Raw genomic sequence first — 22,868 nt, 5'->3', positions numbered from 1 at the left:
TAGGGGGGGATACCAGTGAATCCATATTGTAGCTATCCACATAGGTGGTCATTCTCCAAGTAAATGCTCTTTGATACTGAATAGTTGTTCCACACTTCTTTCAGTTTTGAGATTACCGCATTGGTTCTAAGTATGTTGAAAACACTGGTGAACTGCTGCACATCTAACCAAAAAATATCATCCTTCCAGAATAGGCCAGTCTGAAAATGTGTGCCGTTGCTGAAACAGTCCCTGGGAATGTTTCTCTAATTCTGTGTTTTGGCTCTACTACATAACAAATCAACCCTACCCAACTTCATTGGGGCAGGACGTTGTCGTCATACTATCTGTAAAGTGCCCAGTGTGCTGTTGGCCTAAATAAATAATTAAATAATGCTCAGAATATTATGCTAATTACTTTGGGCTCCTGTTGTTAATTTCTGAACCAGTTCATTACCCACCAGGCAGGATCATGGTGCTTAAAATTCTATCAGTGAAATAGACATGCCCAAAATTAGCACATGTGTCAGATACTATAGGGCCATGGAAGCACTTGTACTCTTAACTGTGGCAAGTGAAATACACAGCAGAAAAAATAATCTGTTTAAAGTCTAACTCGGTCAAGTGAACTGGGGCATGTACAACTGGCACCTTCCCAAATGCCGCAGTGTGACAGACCCTTAACACAAGCGCACAAGCAAAGCAGCACACAAAGAGCCTCCCCCTTACCAGCACTGCCCACTCAAGAGCATTTCTCCATTTCTGTCCCTGTGTTTCCATTAGTGCAAGGACCATTCTAATTATAGTCAAAATGGGTGGGGGGAGGAGGCATGGCCCCATCCCCCATCTGCAGCAGCCCACAGATAGGACAACCATCCTGATGCATGGCAAATCCAGCACAGTCCCACTGTATGCTGGAACATTGGTGGAAGAGGGATTGACTGTGCCTAGGACAGGACCCAGCTCCTCTTAGAGATTCCCATTGAGCAGGGTAATTCTGCATTGCTTCCTGCTCAGGCTGATGGCTAAATGCCACTGCTTGGTCCCAAGCCTGTTTTCTAGGCTCCAGTTTCATTCATCTGTGGTGCTAAGATTACTGGGATAGCAGTGGGAGGCTGACCTGGAAAGAATGAAAATGGTAGAATACAGTTGCCAAGATTCAGAAGAGGAACTTTGGAAACAATGTTTTGTTTTTAATGTCTATACATTAAATAAATCTTTCCAGTCAGACCAGGTTTTTTGAAGCACATGATTTTTAAAAGGAGTGCAATTAAAATTCCTTGTGTAAAGCTACTTTCCACCCTTCAAGCTAAAGCCAATGCATCTTAAAAAAGAAAAGAAAACCACAACCATGTGTGCACAGAGAATATCTGACAACCTGTTTTTAATAAATGAACATTTATTTATCTCTCAGTCCCTTTTTTCATAAGTGTTCTCAGTCACATCACATCTGATCTCTTCACAAGGATTCCCACCAGTTGGGCATAGAAAAGAGGAAGGCTGATACCATTCCAGCCATTACTACTCAGATCCTATTTTCAGAGCAACTCCTAGTAGTCTAAATTCATTTTCTCAGTCCTCTTTTTTGGGGGGAGAGGTTGAAACCTTCGTTGCTTTTCATGCAATGACCAGACAATCAGAATTATGAACTCCTGCCATCTTTACCCCCAAATTTGTCTCTATCTATTGTCTTTACATTTTGGGACTGTCTGCATTGGATGGGACCCACTCTGGTTCATGTCTTTAGCCAAGAACCTGAACTTGACATAGGTTCACAGATAGAGCTGGGCAGAAAACTGTTTTCCCATCCTGTGAGACTTTCAGAGAGTTCTAATTTCTTTCCCCACCCCAGATCAGGATGAAAAGTTGAAGTCTCAAAAATGTTCACAAAATGACAAACTAAAAAAAAACAAAAATCAGTTTGGGTCAATTAAAAAATTTAGTTTGGATAATTTTGAAACATTCCATTTTTAACTTTTTTCTTAAACAGTTTTAGTCTAAATTTATTAAAATTTCCACACACAAAAGGGGGGGGGGGTATTTTGACTCGAAAACCCAAAACTTTCTGGTTCAAAAATATCAAAATATTCTGTTTTGATGATTTTGAAACTTTTTATTTTTGCAAAAAAAAAAATTGAATTGGGAGATTCATCAGAAATGATCCCATTTCACAAACAGTTTAAATTTAAAGGGAAAAAAATGACTTGTTAAAAACTTTCCAACCAACTCTATTCATAACAGCCCCTTCTTCTTTAACCTCAAGATGAACGATGAGTTATCCCCAAATAGTTTGAAAGAAAAGAACCTTAAATTAAAAAAACTTATTATAAAATTGATTAAAACATTCTATTAAAATCATGTCTAGTCATTGCTTTGGTTAGCAATTTAGGCTAGTATTTTTAAAGGAACCTATGGGGTTTAGGTACCCAACTCACAATGAAACCCAATGGGAATCAGTCACCTTATGCTTCCTTGAAAATGTCAGCTTTAGTCAGATGACACACAATATTGTAGTTAAGGAATTAAGTTAGTATTCATATAGGCATTTGTGTCCCTTTAACAAAAAAAACTCAAACAAACTAGGATCACACAAGGATAAAATTATAACATGATTAGGGGAAGTTATGGAACCTCATACTTAGCCAATATGGTTGATCCCAAATACAAAGGTAATAGATCGAGGTCAAAGTAGGAAGCAGAGGCCGATATGTGGCTGGTGGAACATAATCCTTTTCTTCTCGGTTTTAAAAAAAATCCAGATTTCTACCCTGATCTAGGTTTGCTATGGAAGTTGTGGCACAAATCCAAAATGGTGGAAAACTGTAGCAGTAAGACTGGAAGAAAAGATGTAAAATTTTGTCAATTTTTTAAAAGACCTGCTCTTCTGTCCAACCAACTCAATCTTAATAAAGAATTTTTCTAGTACCTTTGGATTGGTTTGGTAATATAGGAGAGTTTGGATTCTGGAAAAGCAAATATGTTGGTAAAAATGCATAAGTATCTAAAGATAGGCCTAACTATGTAGCAAACTGAGGAATCAAATGTGTTCTCATGTTTTACTTAAAGAATTGCAAGACACCTTGAAAAATGAGACTTGAACCTCACAAATGACTCAACATGGACAGACCCTTTTACTTGCATGGAGGCCTACTGAAGTCAAATTATTGTCTGCTCAAAACAACATGTGCATATTATATATATTCATATTCATCTAACATTATGCACTCACCATTGGGGATGGAACACAGCATCTGTTTAACAGTGCTCAGGTGGTAACACAGATAGGCACGCCTTGGAAATTCACAAGCATTCAGGACAGTCTGTGAAGGAGAATACTATAGTCAACGGAAACAATAAAGAGAATTCATGGAGACAGAATGTAATGACCTTGGAATTTGGCCATGACATCAGTGTTAACATACCCCTAACACTGTAGGAAGTGCCATGGGATGTTGATGAATGAAAATAGTCAGAATTTCATTTGTTTTATCTTGTATGTCAGGTAGCATCTTCAGTGGCACAACCTCCACTAACTCCATACTAAGGCGTTGGCTCAGTACTGAGTCAGAGGGAAAAGTGCCTCTTACTAAACACCACTTCCTTCAATACCTGAGTTTTTCCTAGACATTTTCCATCCAAGTACTGACCCAGCCTGATCCCGCTTAACTTGTGAGGCCTAATGAGATCACACATTTTATGAGAAAGTAAAAGAGCTTAACTGACCTTAAGTTAACACAATCAAACTTAGCGATTAGAAGCAACTTGGTTCAACCCAAGTGGAAAGTGGAATGTGGTGGGGCTTTCTTTTCTTCTAGAGACTGTAATTCAGATTGTGGGCCAGTTATTTGCCTGAGAAATAAGAACATTTTTTCAACTTCATGGCCTAACAGCCATGTTTTCAGGAAAATTTGGTAGACAGATTGGTCTTTCCCATCTGTCAGGTTCCCAAGAAGGCATCCATCTTGCCATACCCCAATGAACCAAAAGTTGACAACTTGGGCACAGAGATGGAGATGTTCTCACTTGAAAGAATATTTTTCATTTGGCATTGTCCAAGTTAATGTCAGCTTAAAACAAAATAAAATACACAGGCCAAGTTTTTTAGAAAGGATTTGGGGAACCAGCCTGAGATTCTTTAAAAGGGGCCTGATTTTCTAAAAATATCATCATCCACCCCTTAAAATCATTTAAAGTGTCTCACGTTGGGCACCGAAAATCACTAGCCACTTTTGAAAATCATGACCATATACGTATATGTTTTGGGCAGCAGCTTAACTGCAAATGCTCCAGGCAATTATCTGTGACTAAGTCTGGCAGGCAAAAGGGCAGTCGCAGTTCAGAGCCATCACCTTCTAGGGTCAGAACCTTGAGTCAACAAAATGGTCACTGAAATAACATATTTGTAAAGTTCCACCAAGGCGAAACCTGGATGTCAGAGAGGGAAAATTCTGATTCTCATGGGAAAAAGTTTTGATAAACATCTCTTCATGTTTCACAGTGAACACATTCCACCCACACAAAGACGGCTAAAGTCTCACTTACGGGCTTCCAAAATGACGTCACTTAAGAGCATAGCATAACCTCAATGTTTAGTGAAAAAATACAGGAAAAGCAGTACCTCCCTTGTGGAAGAGGAAAAGAGCAAAAGCACAAGCAGTATTTCAAACACAAAAAGCCACCACACACCACCAAAGCAGCCACTAGAAAGTTGGTGCCTCTCTTTGGTGGCTATTTAAGAAGAATCAAAGCCACGCAAAAGGGTTTTAAAGTAAATACCCAACTCCAGGCCAATAGTTCAGAGCCCTGGGTTATTTTCCTATGGTATTTCATAATATAAAACTGCAAAGTGCAGCATTTCTCCATATACAGGATCTAGCTAGCTCTTTTAGGGTTTTATACCATTTCACATCACTGTAGTATCTGAGTGCCTTCCACATACAATCAATGGCAATATCAAAGTCCTTGTGGACTGGGTTTTTTGAGATGGGGTTAGATTTTATTAAATTCTGTTTTTGTTCATATTTATTTATTTGGTTGGTTGGTTTTGTTTTGACTGGGGTATTTCAAAGTCATGAGTGACATTCTCATGATGGTAATGCCTTTTACCAGGATCCATGTATTGTCTAATATAAAAGAGGCCCATGTAATGTGATCGCAAGATCAGCTTTTCACCAGGCAGCTGATAAGCAATACTGATAGCAACTTACCCCATACTAATGCTGTTAGGGAATAGACAATATAATCAGAGCACAAATACAGATCCCAAAGAAATTACATCACCCGACCAAGGAAATAGTTACCTTGCAGCCCTATTTCTGACAGAAAGATCCATTTAATTAATAGGGATTATTTTCTTTAAGTTTTCATTGTTTGTAAGTACAGTCTTGTAGTCATAGTACCTCTATAGGCTAGTTTATGAGCATTAACATTGCTCAGATAATCTTACTGGCGAGAATAGAAACAGCTATCATGTTACTTGAAAGAACTGAAGCTGTATTGTGTACCAGTCATTAGTCTCCTTGAATCTGCTCATAATGATGAATGCATCATTCTGCTTGCATGCAACTTTGGTAACAAACAGCACAGCCAAGACTTTTCCAGTTCTGTTATTCTGTTTTAAAAAACACTGACATTTTCTTAAACAGACATAATTTACAATTTTAAGTAACACAACAGTGCCTTGGTGTGTTAGGGCCAGCAAGCAAACAAGACTCCTTTCAGAAAGATTAGAAAAAAACCCAGTCTCGTGCTCAGTGAGGTCACTACAGCTTAAAGCTAGAAGGGTGCAGAACTAGGGCATTTCTGTGATTTTTTTTTTTTTTTTGCTTTGAAATATATATAATGCTCCCATTGCAGAGCCTCTGAGTGCATGTAGAGTAAAAAACAGTATCTAACACCACAGTAGCATGTGGGAGTAAATCTAGACACAGAGAGATCAACCTGATCCTGCTTTGGTTGAAGTCAACGGCAAATCTCCCATTGACTTTAATGGTGCAGGCTCAGACTACTAAGTTCTGATCTTGCTTCCTAAGAAATCAATGGGAGTCTTTTTGTTGACTTCATTGAGCTTTAGATCATGCAATTAATGCGCTTTTATTATCAGAACTCCACCAGTCTGTTCTATACTCTGGGACTAACTTCCTGCAGATGATGATGGGATCTAAATTAGCTGTAACCACTCAAGAAAGAGATCTTGGAGTCATTGTGGATAGTTCTCTGAAAACATCCACTCAGTGTGCAGCGGCAGTCAAAAAAGTGAACAGAATGTTAGGAATCATTAGGAAAGGGATAGATAATAAGACAGAAAATATCATATTGCCTCTATATAAATCCATGGTACATCCACATCTTGAATACTGCATGCAGATGTGGTCGCCCCATCTCAAAAAAGATATATTGGAATTGGAAAAGGTTTAGAAAAGGGCAACAAAAATGATTAGGGGAAATGGAACAGATTCCATATGAGGAGAGATTAATAAGATTCAGACTTTTCAGCTTCGAAAAGAGACGATTAAGGGGGGATATTATGGAGGTCTATACAATCATGACTGGTGTGGAGAAAGTAAATAAGGAATTGTTATTTATTCCTTCTCATAACACAGGAACTAGGGGTCACCAAATGAAATTAATAGGCAGCTGGCTTAAAACAAAGAAAAAGAAGTATTTTTTCATACAATGTACAGTCAACCTGTGGACCTCCTTGCCAGAGGATGCTGTGAAGGCCAAGACTATGACAGGGTTCAAAAAAGAACTAGATAAATTTATGGAGGATAGGTCCATCAATGGCTATTAGCCAGGATGGGCAGGGATGGTGTCCTTCACCTCTGTTTGACAGAAGCTGGGAATGGGTGACAGGGGATGGATCATTTGATGATTACCTGTTCGGTTCATTCCCTCTGGGACACCTGGCTTGGGCCACTGTCAAGACAGGATACTGGACTAGATAGACCTTTGGTCTGACCCAGTATGGCCATTTTTATGTCTTAGTTGGAGTTCTCATGTTATACCAATAGGGTGATCTTAAAGGAAAAGATCATTGTGACACTTCCTGGCAGTTGCCAGGGTTGTGAGGTATCTCTCTAGCATCTGCCCTTAGCATAAGGAAGCCTTCCTTGGCTGTGCCTGCTGGGAATCAACTCCTCAATTCCACTGGCCATAGTCAATACAACCATTTCCCAAAAGGCTTATACAGGCCCCACTTTCTCTCTCTCCATGTTAGTGATTGGCACACTCCAACCCCCAAGCCTTCCAAGCATCCCCCTGGAGTGACCAACCCCTGATCCACTAGAAACAGAATGCACAAGGTAGCTGCTCCCAAATAAATAGTACTCACAAGCATATCAGTTTCAGCTCAAGATCACCATTCCATTTAACATTTAGGTATGTTTAGTGAAAACAAGTAAAAGGCTATTTAACAAAGAGGAGAGATTTAAATAATAGTAAATAGAAACACTGAAAACAAATGGTTACATGTAAAATAAAACCATAACACGCATTTTAGAACCTAGACTTACTTAACTAGTTACTATCATGTCTTATGGTAGTGCGGATGTGTTTTTCAGCCAGGTAGGCCGTGATCCCTTTTCCATGAAACCAACCACGCTCTCAGCTTGTCTCCACAGTGAAAGATCCCAAGTTCACCTCAGTATCTACAGTTATGCCCCCCAAATCCATTGTCTTTATTTGTAAACAGGACACCCCCCTCACTATTTTTGTTTTGCAGAGCTTCTCTTATGTCAATTCACAGTTTCTTCATTTGCATTAGGATCAGTAATGCACATAGACTGAGGGTATGTCTATAGTTGAAAGGCTACAGCAGCACAGCTGAGCTGCTTTAGTGTAGACATTACCTATGCCAATGGTGGAAACACTATTAGGTCGGTGTAGTTAATCCACCTCCCTAAGAAGAGGTAGCTAGGCCAACGGAAGAATTCTTCCATCAACCTAGTGCTGTCTGCACAATAACTTAGGTAAGCTTAACAATGCCACTCACCCCCCAACTGACGTAATGAAACCGACCTAATTTTCTAGTGTAGACTTGGTTTTACACTGTAAGACACAAAATACCCAATGACCACCCAGAGAGAGACACTTTTACTACCCCTACCTAAAAAGAACCTATTTAGCACCTTCTGGTGAGCTGTCTAAACTTATATTCCTTAAAAACATAGTTTTCAGTATAGATATATAACTCCTTAAATATCATCCATCCATCCATTTCACTATGACTATGATGACCAGTAAGCTACTGGCTTTCAATAGAGAACTTACCTGCCTTTGGCACACTATTGTGTAGATACCTGACCCCTGGGATCTTTGTAAAATGCTAAGTACCCATTATGCCTCTGTCAGCTGGCATCAAGAGATCTCTGAGTCACAATAATTACAAACAACAACTGACTGTCACAAACTGGTCCTGCTAGTGACTCTTGGTCCTGCTAGTGAAGGCAGGGGGCTGGACTCGATGATCTTTCAGGATCCCTTCCAGTTCTATGAGATAGGTATATCTCCATATATTTATTAAATAAACTGTCCCCAATAAAGTAAAACTCAGTCAGCCATAACACAAAAAAAGTAAAAAAGATGAACCTTACATCATTCCCTAATTCTCAACAATTTTGGTCTCTGTCACACTAACAGGGAAAGTGAGTTCCATAATCAATCCACTGAGAATGCCCTAACTTTAGTCCACTTACAGTCATATCTAAGATTTTTAACAGCCGCATTCTAGTTGATCTCAATTGCTGGAATGGTGCACACAGAAAGAAGTAGTGTCTCAAATATTCAGGATTTAAAAACCAATAGATTCAATCAAAAAATTGTACCTTGACAGATGGAAACGAGTGAAGTCTGCATAAAACAGTTGACATATGAGCCACAGGACTGAAACTGCAAAATAATTGAGTGCTGCATTTTGCAGTTGCTAAAGTTTCTATGTGGTCTTCAAGAGTAGCCCCATTTAGAAGTACTACAGAATTACTAACCCAAAAGATGTGAATTAAATATTGACCCATGTGAAAATCCTGGACCCAAACACCTGAACTTTGAACATCATCTCTGGATTCAAGCTTTCTGGGTCTAAATCAATGTTTGTTTAAATACTTTTAGGCCCTTATTCAAAAAACACTAACGTAGAATAAATCCATGTGTCTGCACTTCTAGGGTACAACTGGGATAATCAATGCCTAAATACTCTGTAAAGGTCTGTTCTGATGGTATTTGAGGGCTGAATGAAAACAGGAATCTCACTAGAAAGCCCATACAGTACTTGTGAAATATCCAGCAAAATATTGCAGCCTCAGGAAGTTTGAATAGTCCAGACAAGGTTGAGATAAGCATGCAAACTTTTGAATGTTTATCTGAAATAAACTCAAGCTCTGACTCTTTTGCAAGTTTCCTGAGACTAGTGTGTACACAGTAAATATATTCAAACTTTTGACCATATTTATATTTAGTTGAGGAATCCAGTTTGATAACATTGCCCCCTGACTCTGCAGCTGCCTGGATGGAGTCAATTTGATTCAAGAGAAGCAATTATGCTTGAGACATCTCTCTCTATTCTACACAGATTACAGGAAATTTGAATTTAAATTAGAAGTAAAAAAATTGGCTGAATATGGTCAGAGGTAGGTATTACCCATGAGCTTCAGTGCTGAATATGTTTGCCTGATCAAACAAATACTCTATATTCTACTGAAGCTTTTGAAGAATGTTTAGAAGTAATACAAGTGGGAAAAATCCTCCTTGTGCCAGACTCTAGGATGTTTTTTAAACATACATCAAGGCAAAGCCATAAAGCAGTCAGTTGCCCTCTGCCAAAAGCAGCATTCTCTCTCGCTCACTCTCTCCTCCTCCCTTGAAAGGAATAAGATCTAGATCAAGGAAGTTGCACCACACCCTTTAGGTACCTTTTACATTTGCAGAAATCTCTATTTTGCAAGAAGACTTTTTAGTTTTCTTTTGCCCAACCAACCCACCTCCTTTCTTGCACTACACCAAAGGTCAGAAGACAAAAAAGGCCTGTCAGTTCTAGAGCTGCAGTGGTCAATCCAAGCTATCAGCTGTATGCAGGGGGCCTCATACTAATGGTCACAACCTTGCTAGGGACTTCTGGAGTTTCTCAAGGCATCAGTTCAACATGAGAAAGTGAGAGGGAAAAGGGGGAGGGAGGGAGAGTGTTCTTATTCAAGATTACCTGTGATAAAGATAGCCCTGTGGAGGTCTGGTAAGAATGAATCTTTCAGGGGATACCACAATGCTGCAATATTTTATCAAAAGGGGTTACAGTAAACTCCTTCTACTCCTGTCTCCTGCTCTTCCCTTTCTTATCAAAATACAGTATGTATGTTGTTAAAAGCCTCTTATTACTGCAGCTAAGTTACATCAGCTCCCCTCCACCCTGATCACATGCTGAATCAGCAGTTCTTAAAACAGTGCTGTCTCTGACAGGCACTGATTCTGGATATGTCAGCTTAGCACTGTGAAGGGCAAGCGGCCAAGCGGCAGCAGGGTAATCTTGGAGTCCCTGCATAACACTTGCGAGCCTGCAAGATACTATTTGTGGATTTGCACTGATACTCCAGATCACAGCAATTGAAAAAATGGCTCTGCATCTAGAATCTGAAGAGTTTTGCACCCCTGTTATAATGATTAACCCACACAATACGATGCTTCTGAACATGTCTCAGAAACTTCCTAATCAGGGAAAGTGATAAAATGTGGTATTGCATGGGTGCAACAGGGGGCAACATTTGGATTTGCAAGTGATTTTTTTGGTAGGTGGGACATAGCACATGTAAAAGTAAGAGAAAACTTTAAACAAAATACAATTAACATTTCTATAACCCCTATTTTTATTATCTTTTCCTCCCTAATCCTCCTCCCCCTCACACACACCCCTTTTTTGGTCATTCTATACATTTTTTAACAGGTCTCTTTTCTTTCCTTCGATATTTTTTCTCAGCTTGCTAAAATGTTTTTTACATTTCTCCATATTATTCTCACTCTTTTTTAGTATGTTGCTTACCCCTATGAATCCCTTATCCGTTGATATCATTCTTTGTCACCTCTGCACCCCAATTTTTCTTATTGGCCTCCCAGGTTCTTTGCTGTTCACAATCTCTCTTTTCTGTCAACCCATCTCTTCTGCTCCAAGAATACCCACTCTTTTTTCCCTCCAATGGCCCTGATTCAGCAATCCATTCCTATTTAGCAAATCATTTAACCATGTGCTTAATATTGGGCTTAATTTTTATTTCAATAGGACTTAAACACATGGTGAACTGCTTTACTGGACAGGGGCAAATTATGCATGTGTTTAGATGTTTTGCTGAATTGGAGCCATAAACCATCATTGATAGCAAAGCAAAGCACCAGGCAAACTGTAATGAGCCCCTTTCTACTCACCACGTCTGTACACCACATCCATCACCGCGGTGCTTCAGTGCTTATAAGAGTAAATAATGGCCTGCATAAACCACATTCTCTAGCAGGAATGAGAGAGGCTTCTTTTTAAAATGTGGGTTAATCTGCAGCTATAACATAACTGTTTCAAAGGCTTCCAAATCCTGCATAAAACAAAGTAGAACCATTCCTTGAAGACAAAACAGCAACAGACAGGTGCTCAAACTATCTTGGGAAAGTAACACATAGCTTAAAAAATAGGGAAGATCAGCCTGAAGTAATTTGAAGGAGAACCCATTAGTGCAAATGACAGCAAGGGGAGGTGGAGCTTTTCACATTATCTCAGAGGTTCTGACTTGATCAGACTTTCAAGTACTCAACAGCTGGAGAACAGGCCAGAAATTCTGGTGTGGCAGACTCCAAATGTACCACACAAACATATATTACAATTCATAACATTAATACATAACAAAGTATCTAGCATTAAAATATTAAAACCCCTGAACCAGATCCTGGCCCCCTGTTTATGGCCTCAAAGGGCTACAAAGCCCTCAGCATGGGAGAATCCTCAGGTGCTGTAAAGCTGGCTTGGCCAGCTTTCCATTATCCTGCCTCACAGACTTGAGGTCGTAGCTACATCAGGGACCTGACTGTGTAACAGGAACACGTTCAGAACACCATTGCACTCTGGTAATCCCCAGCCACTAGAACAGCCCCTTGAGGGTGTGGGTAGCTGGGAGCAAATTAGAGCAGCTTTGGGGCTGCTCTAATTTGTATCAGAGGTTGAATCATCCTGTAGCTGCCACCTGGGTCAAACAAATATAAAGTCTTTTTTGTGCCTCCTCAGGTCCTGCACCATGCAGAGCGTGGACATTTAAAAATTGGGGCCCATCTTTTTCTAAGCCCCAAAAGCCTATTACTGCATTGAAAACAAGTTAATAGAGCTATTTGTGACTGCAACAACAAGTTTAAGGGTGTGCATTCATCAGATTTGACGACCATTTCTTAAGACAGCTGATCTGATCATGTTCAAGTAGTGTATAGGGCCAAAACTAATTTGCTTAACTCACAAAAATAGTTAAATTGCCTTCATGAGCAAAAAGAACAGGAGTACTTGTGGCACCTTAGAGACTAACAAATTTATTAGAGCATAAGCTTTCGTGGACTACAGCCCACGTCTTCGGATGCATATATGAGCAAGGCAAGCTGGATTTGACTCCTAATCAATAAGGACACAATTCTGCAAACAGTTAATACTGGATATATGCCCTGATTCAGCAAAACAATCAAGCACATGCTTAATTTTAAGTGCTTGCATAAGTCCCACTGAAGTCAAGCATTTATTTAAGTTTTTTGCTCAGGAGAATATTCACAGTAGTAAGAACTAAGTTCAGTACTAAGTATTTGCAGAATTACAGTATTGGCTGTAATTTTATTTTGTTTCTAATCTCATAACCCTCACTCAGATTCAGACGTTTAGTGAGGAAGTGAAAAGGTAATTACTTCCACTGAAATAGACAAAACTACTAGGGAAAAAAAATAGAACATTTGATGCATTCCCCAAGGCAAACATTGTGTAATTATGATAGTATACTACCTCCCTCATAACTCTGTGAAGTATAAAATGCAGCAACTTACCTATCTTTAATTAGCTGTATTTAGTAGTTTTTATGGACACTGAACATAGTATGTTAATTTGCATACATTAGCATGTCATTTACATGCTTACCTCAAGGTACTCAATTTTATTACCTTCCGTGGCCCTATTTCTCTAATGACTGTATTGGAATATAAAAGAGATTCCCCATTGTGTTTGTTCTATTATCTTTATATGTATTTTGGAATAATGCATCTTGCTGAGATATGAGAATCTTCATGCAGAAGCTTTTGTTTTAAAATCTGAGCCATTTCACAACCACCCACCCTGCTGAATTTTCTGTCCAGTCTATATTTTCTTGCCTGCTTTTCTATCTACCCAAATAAGTACTTGGATTTTTTTTTAAAAGCGTCAGGTACTGAGTAGAAATTTGCTCCAGTGCTAGCTTAAAAAAAAAGTCAAGCACAAAACATTAATGAATCTTACTCTGTCTATCAGCACCTAAAGGCACACAGAGAGAAAAATAACAGCTGCAGCTGGGGAGAGCTGAGAAGGGTCAGAGGTTAGTGCCTGCATCTGCATTCACTGAGAGACAGAGAGGAAAAATAAAGGGTCTCTCTTTGTTGCAACTCAGCACTATTTTAGAAAGTGCAGATACTAACTTAATTACCACAGTTCCCTTTTGCATTGGAGCACTGCAGCAGGCTATAAATCAATACCTAAGGTCACATTGCTAAAAGCAGTAAAAACAGCCTTTTCTCTTCCTCTAGCATGTTGTTTGCTGCTTCTGCATCCGTATCACTAGAGTTCAATATCAGATGGGAAACAGAGGGCTAAAATAATGACCACAAGAGGAATCAGAATGACAAAAACTGATGTTTAAAGTGACCTAGTCAAACTCAAGGCAGATAAGATGACTGCATTAAATCTTCTATCCTTTCACAGTTAAGAGACCTGTATAGCACCAGCTGAGTGCCCAGCAGTTTAAAGAAATTTCAGTGTCCTGGATGCTTGTTTTGAGTTATAGTTTGATTTTATTTTTTTCCAACGCTAATTTCCGTGGAGTAAATCTTTGGCAACTTGAACCAGTACCTGAAATGAACAATAGGGTGCAGAGCTCATTTTAACAAAGGATAGACATTCTCATTTGATTTTCTATTATACCTGCTGACCCAGATATTTTACAGCCCTTGGAAGAGAAAACAATTCCTATGAAACTGTAAGATATGGAAAGAGCCACTTCCAGCTGAGACAAGCTTGGCACAACTTCTAATGGCTTTGCCAGAGGGAGCCATTTTTTCATTTTGGTGCACGTGGTCAGGCTGCTGCCTCAAGCACCTCAAATGCAGTAGTGTGCAGGACACACGCCCAGGTGCCAGAGGGATGAGGAACTCTATGCCTAGATTAGATTAGAGGACTGAGGCTCCACTGCCTTGCAATCATTCATACTTGCGCTAGGCGAGAGCAATGTGAGTATAAAACGCTACCACCGCTCTGACATGGTAGTGTGTTATGCTCCCTTTCCCCAAGTATAATTCACTGTGCGAGGCAAAAGGGAATCAAGCCCTAGATCTCTGCCCTGATACCAAAGATCCCCGTGAGCTTGGAACTAACGGGTAGAGAGTTTACCTTTCCCACTGCAACTATGGTCTCCCTTAACAGTGGAAACTGTTGATCAGTAGGAGTAGGCTTGACAGCAAAGCAAAACACTTATAGGAACTGGACCTAGATTTTGGAGCTCACGTGCATTTTTTATACTTGGCTTTCCACACACAAAACGAATCAAAGTCTGCAGGCAGGGAAGGAAGAAAAAGAGACTATTAACATTATTATTTTTAATTAGTTGGAAGGTGCCTAGATATTAAGATGATGAGTATCACAAAATATCATTGGTGATACAATAGATAGATACACTCATACAAGAGACAGATAGGACTCCATTTGAATCCACATTCAATTAGCTGGAGTATAATTAGGTCACGTTGGAAAACTGAAAACTTCCAGCAAAAATATTTTTGGTAAAATTTGACTACTGCCTCTCCGTAAAGTACAGTAAAAATAAGTAAAATTCTGATACTCAAAACTATGCCCAGAATAATTTTATTACCTTCGGGTTCAGTATTCTAAAATTTCCCCTTTGGTCTGTTTGAGTTGCCTACACCCTTTATGAAAAAAACAACATAATGCAACCTGGTTTGACTTTTAGCAGTCTTAAGAGAAAGTGTTCGTAGGCGGGAGTAAAATATTCCACCAAAATCCAACTCAGGAAAACCAGCTTTTCAGAAAACAGATGGTATATTTTGAAAAATATATTTTTAAAAAGGACCCTCATGGGAAACTAAATTAATATCTCCTACCCAGTATGCAAAATTAATTTTCTTGATAATTATGGGTACTGTAATAGGATATAAACAAAACCCAAACAGTATGTCAGGCTGGGCCTTCATGTTTAGAGGCACGTGAAATTTGCATCACTGCCTACGGGCACATTTCTGCCACTAAAAAGTCTGTCCTTTTCATAGAGTGGCATTGTGTGTGATCATTAATCATAGATTTTCTCAAGCGTTGCCACCATAAATACTGAATCTGCATAAAATTCACTACTGAAATTGCAGTTATTTTTTTCCCATAGACTATCAAATGCAGACGTGATAGGAAGAAGTCAATAGCAGACAGAATAGAAGAAAGAAAAAATACCTCCCTCGATTCACTAGATTTTGCTTAGACATTTTAAAGCAGTACTATAAATTTCTTGTACAGTTCTTCAGATTCTTGAGTATTGTACCTGGCTTAATACACACACCAATCCTCAGATACATCAAAGTATAGCTTCAACATAAAAAGGAAAAATCTTTCTTTCATTATTTCAAAATAATAAAAGTCTTCTATAATTATTTTAATTTTTCCTGCAAGACTGTCACATAAAAATACATTCCCCTTAGATGCACTATATTGTATTTAGATTTGCATCTTAAATCAAGTTCCAAGATTCTACTCACAAAAATGGGGCTAGGCATTTGAAAAAATAACCCTTAATCAGGAACGCTGCACATAGCAATATGTCTAGTATGCCTGGATACTGGCCTGATTCCAAATTTTTATAAGAAATATCAGAATAAAAAAAGACAAACACATTGTGATTTTTAAAAATCTATTTTAACTGTAATTAGTTTCATTCCTGTATAAATGTTTGATATGTAATTCACAAAGATTTACATGTGTAACAGATTTATATAAATACCCATGTGGTAAAGTGACTAGGACAAGGAAATGGGATTCAAAAAGTCTGGTTTCCATTCCTGGCTCTGTAACAAACTTTCTGTGTAAACTTGGTCACGTCATTTAGCCTTTCTATGCCTTAGTTAACAGAGGTAGTCAAAAAATTTTGGTGTAAGTTTTCTGTTGGAAAATGCATTTTATGGGAATGTGTCAGTTTTGACAAATTTTCAATGGGAAAGTGTCAAAATGAATAATTTAAAATTCCTTATTTAATTTTGATAATGCTGAAATGTTTCTTTTTGATTAGGTAAAAATATTACAACTACAACTACTACAAAAATTACAACTATACCATTTCATTTTGACTTTTTAAAGCATCAATGCTTCAAATAGTTTTTGGAATTTTAATTCCACAGTTTTTTTTTATATTTCAACTTTTCAATCTGGTATAGAGAATGAAAACAAATACTGAAGTGTTGGAATTTTCTGCTGGATGGACATTCCATTTTCCAATTAACTGTATTAGTTGACCCATCTGTAAAATGGGGATAGTACTACTTACATATTTAATGGAGTGTTTTGACTCAATTACTTAGGTTCAGGTGGTTAATTGTTTTACACACACCTGCAGAAGAATTATTCCCTTGAATGAGAAAAACATACCACAGATCTGTGCATGGGACTGTAAAGAGCTGCCCAAATGAGACTGTTTGCAGTGCACCACAAAAACAAGAAGTTTTATTTCTCTCAAAAGACCCAGGAACCATGCTATATATTCTTGAGCACCATTTTACTGGCACTAGGGCTGGTCAAAAATTTTCTATAAAAACTGTTTTTTGACAGAAAATTGTTTTTTTGACAAAACAAAATTTTCCGTGAAATGAGCCTGCTTTCTCTCGAAAAGTTTAATTTTTCATCAAAAAAAAAAAAAAAATCATTTGAAAACTGAAATATTTGAGCCAAAGACCAAAATATTTGAATTTCGACATGCTGGCACAGTGCTTCATGGGAGTTGTGGTTTGGTGGCTTCATGTCCTCACTTTCCTCTTTGGGCCAGGCTCCCCAGCCAGACTACATCTCCTATGCTACAAAGCTTCCCGTTTCCAAGAGGAGAGACCATGATGCATTATGGGAGATGTAGCCCAATGATGGAGTCCAATCTATAGAGGAGAATGGGAGCATGGGTTGCCAAATCTACAATTTCCATGAGACACTGCCAAATCAAAATATTTTGGTTTTGCCTAAAAAAAAAAATCAGTTTTCATAATCTTTGTTGAAAATTTGAATTTTTCAGCAGATAAAAACATTTTCTAACAACTTTAACCAGCACTGTAGCTAATAACTATTTACATCTACATTTCACATTCCATGGGGCTGCTATCCCCCTCCCACAGAAATGAGAGCAGAGTAGACGGAGAGGCAAGGAATGAGAGGAACTTTGTCTTTGGCCCTCTTCAATGCACTGGCTAATACAGCAGTGCCACTGCAGAGGGGGAAGTAATTTGCTGCTGGTTTGCACTGGTAGTAGATTACTTCCCCAATGGAGCAAAACGGGAATTAGGGGGTGAATTATGACTCTTAGGCTAGAAGCATCCTATTTTGTCTTAATATTTATTTGTGACTAGTAGCATAGTTCTGCTGTGCTACTAGTCACAAATAAATCAAACTTGGTGGCAGGAGAGAAACACTGGTTCCTTGGAAAAAAAGAGGATTCTGGAAGTGGGATGGGTTTGCTACTTTGCCAATTCCAGAAATAAACTAATCACTGGGATTAAAAAAGAACTATGAACATAGAGCTGAATCCAATGTAATTGTTTATATATTCCCACAGATGAGCTTTAGTCCTCATGACTGTGACTGGATAATGCCAGTAAGATTTATAGTGGGCTAAATTCTGCTCATTTGCAGGTAAGCCAATGGGTTTCCTAGGTTTAATGAAGAGCAGAAGATGGTTCTGTGTTGACAGTTATTATACAGAATCCTGCAGTCTGATATTTTTATGCTAAGCCTCCATGTTGATTTAGTGATGTGATGTGATTCATTTCCACTATCTAGTTTGTTTTGAAACTGCTAGGGTCACAGATCTGAACCCAGATTTTCAAGAGGTGACAGGCTAACACATTCACTCCTTGGCAACTTACCTTCACTTTCAACACCTATTCTGCAGACTGACCAAGAAAAATCTTTTTCTTTTTTCTCTTTGTGAGTGGGCTCTTTCCTTGTCCCTTTTCTGAATTAATTCAAAAGATAATGAACTTAAAGTCAGGGCTGTCTCCTAACAGCCATTACTGGTGAAAGATCAGAGGGGAACCAAGCTAAAAGTGGAAACAGTTAAGACCAATTATAGCAACACAAATTAAAATGTTTTATAGTTCAGGAGTCAATTTAGCTGTAGGTCAAGTATTACCAAATTGAAGGGCTCAAAATATTCACCTTATTATTCCTCTATGTGCGAAAATAACAACAGCTGCTCTAGTATTCCAGCTGCAGGTCATCCCATAGTTGATAGTTGGTTGCACCAAAAAGTACAGGCAGGTCAGAAATAGAACTCTGAATAACTTGATGGTAGTGTCTGTCCCTCTTCCCCAAACATCTTCTCTCCCCCTTCCATAGCTTTAACTCTATCCTTCACTCTTGCACATTCTTTTCTTGAAGTTACAGGCTGGTCTAAAAAACAGCAATAACCCAAATACAGGGAGGTCCCTAAAATGTCTGAAACCCTTTCTCTTTCACCACATCAAAGGTCTGAAAGGCTGATTTAGAGAACTGGGTATTCTTTACAACCTACCTGTACAGTATGTGCTCTTCAGTAATACTGCCTGTCCATTTAATAGAACAAACATTTTGTCCACTGTGGAGGCATCTAAACATCTCCTGCAACCATAGCATATTTCACTAGAGCAACTTCCAGTGTTGAGACCAGGTCTTCAATTTCCCCCAACACAAATACTTACCTCCACCTCCTTCTGGTTGTCCATGCCAAAACATAGCAGCAGTCTCCATGAATTATTAGTTTCAGGGTTTTTATCTCCTGTTATTTGTCCTGGCAGCTTTAGAAACTGGGTGAGCTGCCAAAGATTTGGTGTTCTGATAAAAACTTCCAAAAGTCTAGGGCCCTGATTCTGGAACTCCTCACAGCCTCACTCCACTAGTGTACAAGGCCCACAACGCTGGTCTTCCAGTGGGAATACCCACAGTGTAAGAGTGATTCCTTGGCAGCATGGCTCTACTCTTTACTCAGTGCTTAATTTGTAATGAAAGAGGTGCCAGGGCTCAAGCCATTTTTGTACTTTCATAACTGCCGTGGCAAGCCCAGAAGTGCTGGGGCTATGAACTGCCAAGCCTAGAGGTGCCGGGGCTCAGCCCCAGCAAGCCCTGGCACAAATTAAGCACTGTCTGTACCTCTCTTGCTGCTGTCTTCACTGTAGGGGCATGAAGGGGCAAACTGCTCTCCAGCTCTCCCATAGAGAGCTGTTGACTTTCAGTGGGACTTTGGTGCTAGTGAAAAATGTATCCAGTATCTCTCTCTTCCTCTCCATTGTTCTCTAAAGCAGAGTGACAGATTAGGGTTTTGGATTTGTAAAAAAATGATTTGGAATTAATTTTTAACTGCTCTGGGTTGGTAACTATGATTTGCTACATAGGCTTTGAGTGGCTGCTGCCTCCTGCCCTCTCCCTATGCTCTCCAGCTCATATAATGCACTATTGATCACATGGCTTTCCTATGATATACTAAAAGGCAGTAAACAAATGTTGTCAGCATTCTAACTTTTAGAGAAGGGGATTCTGCAAGGAAAGGAGGAACTCCCTGCATCCTCTTCCCCCCATCTCTTTGCACACTCATGCAAGGGGAAAGCCAAAATCTGACTATGTAAATAAGCCTCACAAAACCCCTGTGAGGGAACGTTTGCCTACCCAATTTAAAAATGAGGAACTGAGGCATGAATGACTTAACCAAGTAAAATACAAACCTGGGAATAGAATGTAGGGATCCTCTGTCCATGGCCTGCTCCATCCATTTAACCACATTGCTTCATGATAGCAACCAGGTTTCGTTCATATCACATTTAGAAGCATCAGCTATCTAGGAGATTAGCCCACCTTTTAGCATATCATGCTTTTCTTTCATTTTATCATCAGAGGAAGATACAGGCACAGCTTGTTTTCTGGGGCCATATACTGTTGAGATTCAGCATGACAGATCTAGTTACAAGGTTTTGCTTTGAGAAGTGACCATGTACATCATTACAGACAAAACAAGAAATTCACCCGAAGTAACAGTTTTATCAGAATAAATAGGCCCAGACCTTCCCTGATAGCACCACTTTCCACTGGCTGGGTGATTAGAGAGGCTATCAAAGGCAACCTCTTTCCTGCTCTCTGGGCTTTAAATAAATACTTGTGCTAATTGCAGATAGCAGCAAAATGCAGCACCAAATGTTTCAAAACGGGCATGGATGTGAAAGAGAATAAACAAGCTATGGTAGATTAAACACTGCAGAGTGGTGTTTTTCTGACACTGTCAGAATGTATAATAAAGAGTCCCTTGCTATTTTACTGTTCCTGTCCCTGTAATGCATGCCGGATACCTATAATTTATGACACGGAGCCATTGCTTCATGAGTTGCACTTCCTTTTAAACTGATGCTGAACTCGTTAGTGGGGGAAATGTGACAGGTTGATAGTGGTTTCTTATCTTCAGGTTAAACATTGTCAGAATAATTCATGGTCAGGCAACTGTTAGAACTGTAATGTTTTTATAATTGGAGCTGGAGTGGATTGTTCACCAAGGATTTGAGATCTGGCGAACAAGACTCCCCTGTTCTGGAGCTCACTGCCTGCTCATCCATCAGTGTTCACAAAGGAGGGCAGCATTCTGAAAACCATTCCACTGAGCTTGCAGGAAATTTCAGAGAGATCCAAGCAGAGGAACCAACAGAGCTGCTGAAAGGTGAAAATCACTGTATTGCCAACTCTCACTGATCAAAAATAATGAGTCAGGTTCCAACAAACAGTGAGATTGACTTAAAAATCATGAGATTTAAATAATAAATAATAATAATAAATGTTGGGTTAGTTGCTAGCGATCATGTTTTCAAGCTTTTCTCTTTACTCATGAGGGCTAGAAACTTACTTTATTTTTAATGAAAGCTGAGATGCTCATGTAATCACATGACTCCCAGAGCTGAGGAATTAAGAAAAAACAGCAAATAAAATCCTGAGAGCTGGCGACCCGGAGATTACATTCAGATATCTATATCTGTCAGTTTACATCAGTTAAAAATCTGGACCTATATCTGTTTTCTCGGAGTGAGTATTCTGCATGTTGTATATTTGCAAGCATGTGTGCACATGCACATGTACCTATGCCAAGACTTGACTGAGGACAGTGATCTAAGCTCCAAAACTGCAGGAAAAAAAGGTGTGTTAAAATTTGCACTGAATTTGCATAGAATATGCAGCTTGCATTCCAGACTGGTTTACCCAAACTTTAATTGCGAGAAAGTGCTTGCATTTCAAAGAGAGGAAAAAGCTCATTTGCTATTAATGCTAACCCTTTGTAATTAGCTATCAGTTGCCACACAAATTGCTTATTTATTTTTATAAGCTCATGAGACCAACAAAATGCTCTAGTACCATGTCCTTGAGAAGTGGCACTTACTTCCAAGTTCTGTACGACAAAACTCAGCACAAGGGCTTGACAGAGCAAGTCTCAATGAGACAAGGTGGGTGAGGTAATATCTTTTTTTGGACCAACTTCTGTTGGTGAGAGTGGCAAGCTTTCAAAGTACACAGAACTCTTCCTCAGGTCTGGGAAAGGTATTCAGAGTGTCACAGCTAAACACAAGGTCAAACAGTTTAGCATTAGTAGTTAGCCTATATTCTAAGGGATCATTCAAGGTGAAGTGGCCAATTAACACTCCTGTATTCATAAGACAAAAAGGGGGGGTTAATTGGATACAGATTGTTACAATAAGACATAAATCCAATGTCTTTATTAAGACCATGATATTTAGTATCTAGCAAAGTTATGAATTTAATCTCCCAGGCTCATCTTTTCAAAGTGTTGTGCAGGTTTCCCTTGAGGATGAGGACCAACAGGTCAGATATAGAGTGATGGCTTTGTGAAAAGTGTTCACCCACGGGTGATAGGGTGTTTTTGCTTTTTATCATTTTCCTGTATGAATTCATTTGAGAGTGTAGTGATTGCCTGGATTCACCCACATAGCTGTTATTGGGACATTTGGTGCACTGGATGAAGTACACCACATGTTGTGATGGGCATGTGTAAGATCCAGGGATCTAGAAAGGTGTGCTGTATGTGTCGGGGGTTGATCACTGTAGCAGTGGAGATATGTCTGCCGGTTTTGCATCTATTGTTCTGGCAGGGTCTGGTGCCACTTTGAGTTGGTGTGTCCTGATCTGTGGGGAGCATGCTTCTGATGATGAGCTTGGAGTGATTGAGAGCTTATTTGAAGGCCAGAAGAGGGGGTTCAGGAATGATTTATTTCAGGATGGGGTCCCCATCGAGTATGGGTTGTCGCTGATTGTTGATACCCTATGTGGGTTCTAGTGGGGGGTGGCAGGTGACCACTTGGGGTCTACAGTTGGAGGGAATTTTATTTCTGTATTGAAGCAGGTTCTCTTGGGGTATTCAGGTGGCCCATTC

At 39.3% G+C, this 22,868-nt stretch overlaps 1 long non-coding RNA gene across 2 annotated transcripts in view; it reads right to left on the bottom strand.

Annotated features, from left to right (window-relative positions):
- Positions 1-3,301, bottom strand: part of LOC101943969 (uncharacterized) — a 47,248-nt gene extending 43,947 nt beyond the window's left edge. For both annotated transcript variants that reach the window (XR_006176868.2, XR_006176869.2), the window contains exon 1: positions 3,209-3,301. This is a non-coding gene — a long non-coding RNA (uncharacterized LOC101943969). The remainder of the gene's footprint in view (positions 1-3,208) is intronic.
- Between the last annotated feature and the right edge of the window lie 19,567 nt (positions 3,302-22,868).

This window comes from Chrysemys picta, chromosome 2, assembly GCF_011386835.1.
Source record: "Chrysemys picta bellii isolate R12L10 chromosome 2, ASM1138683v2, whole genome shotgun sequence".
In the NCBI taxonomy this organism is placed as follows: domain Eukaryota; kingdom Metazoa; phylum Chordata; order Testudines; family Emydidae; genus Chrysemys; species Chrysemys picta.
This window is presented reverse-complemented; position numbering and strand designations above follow the sequence as displayed.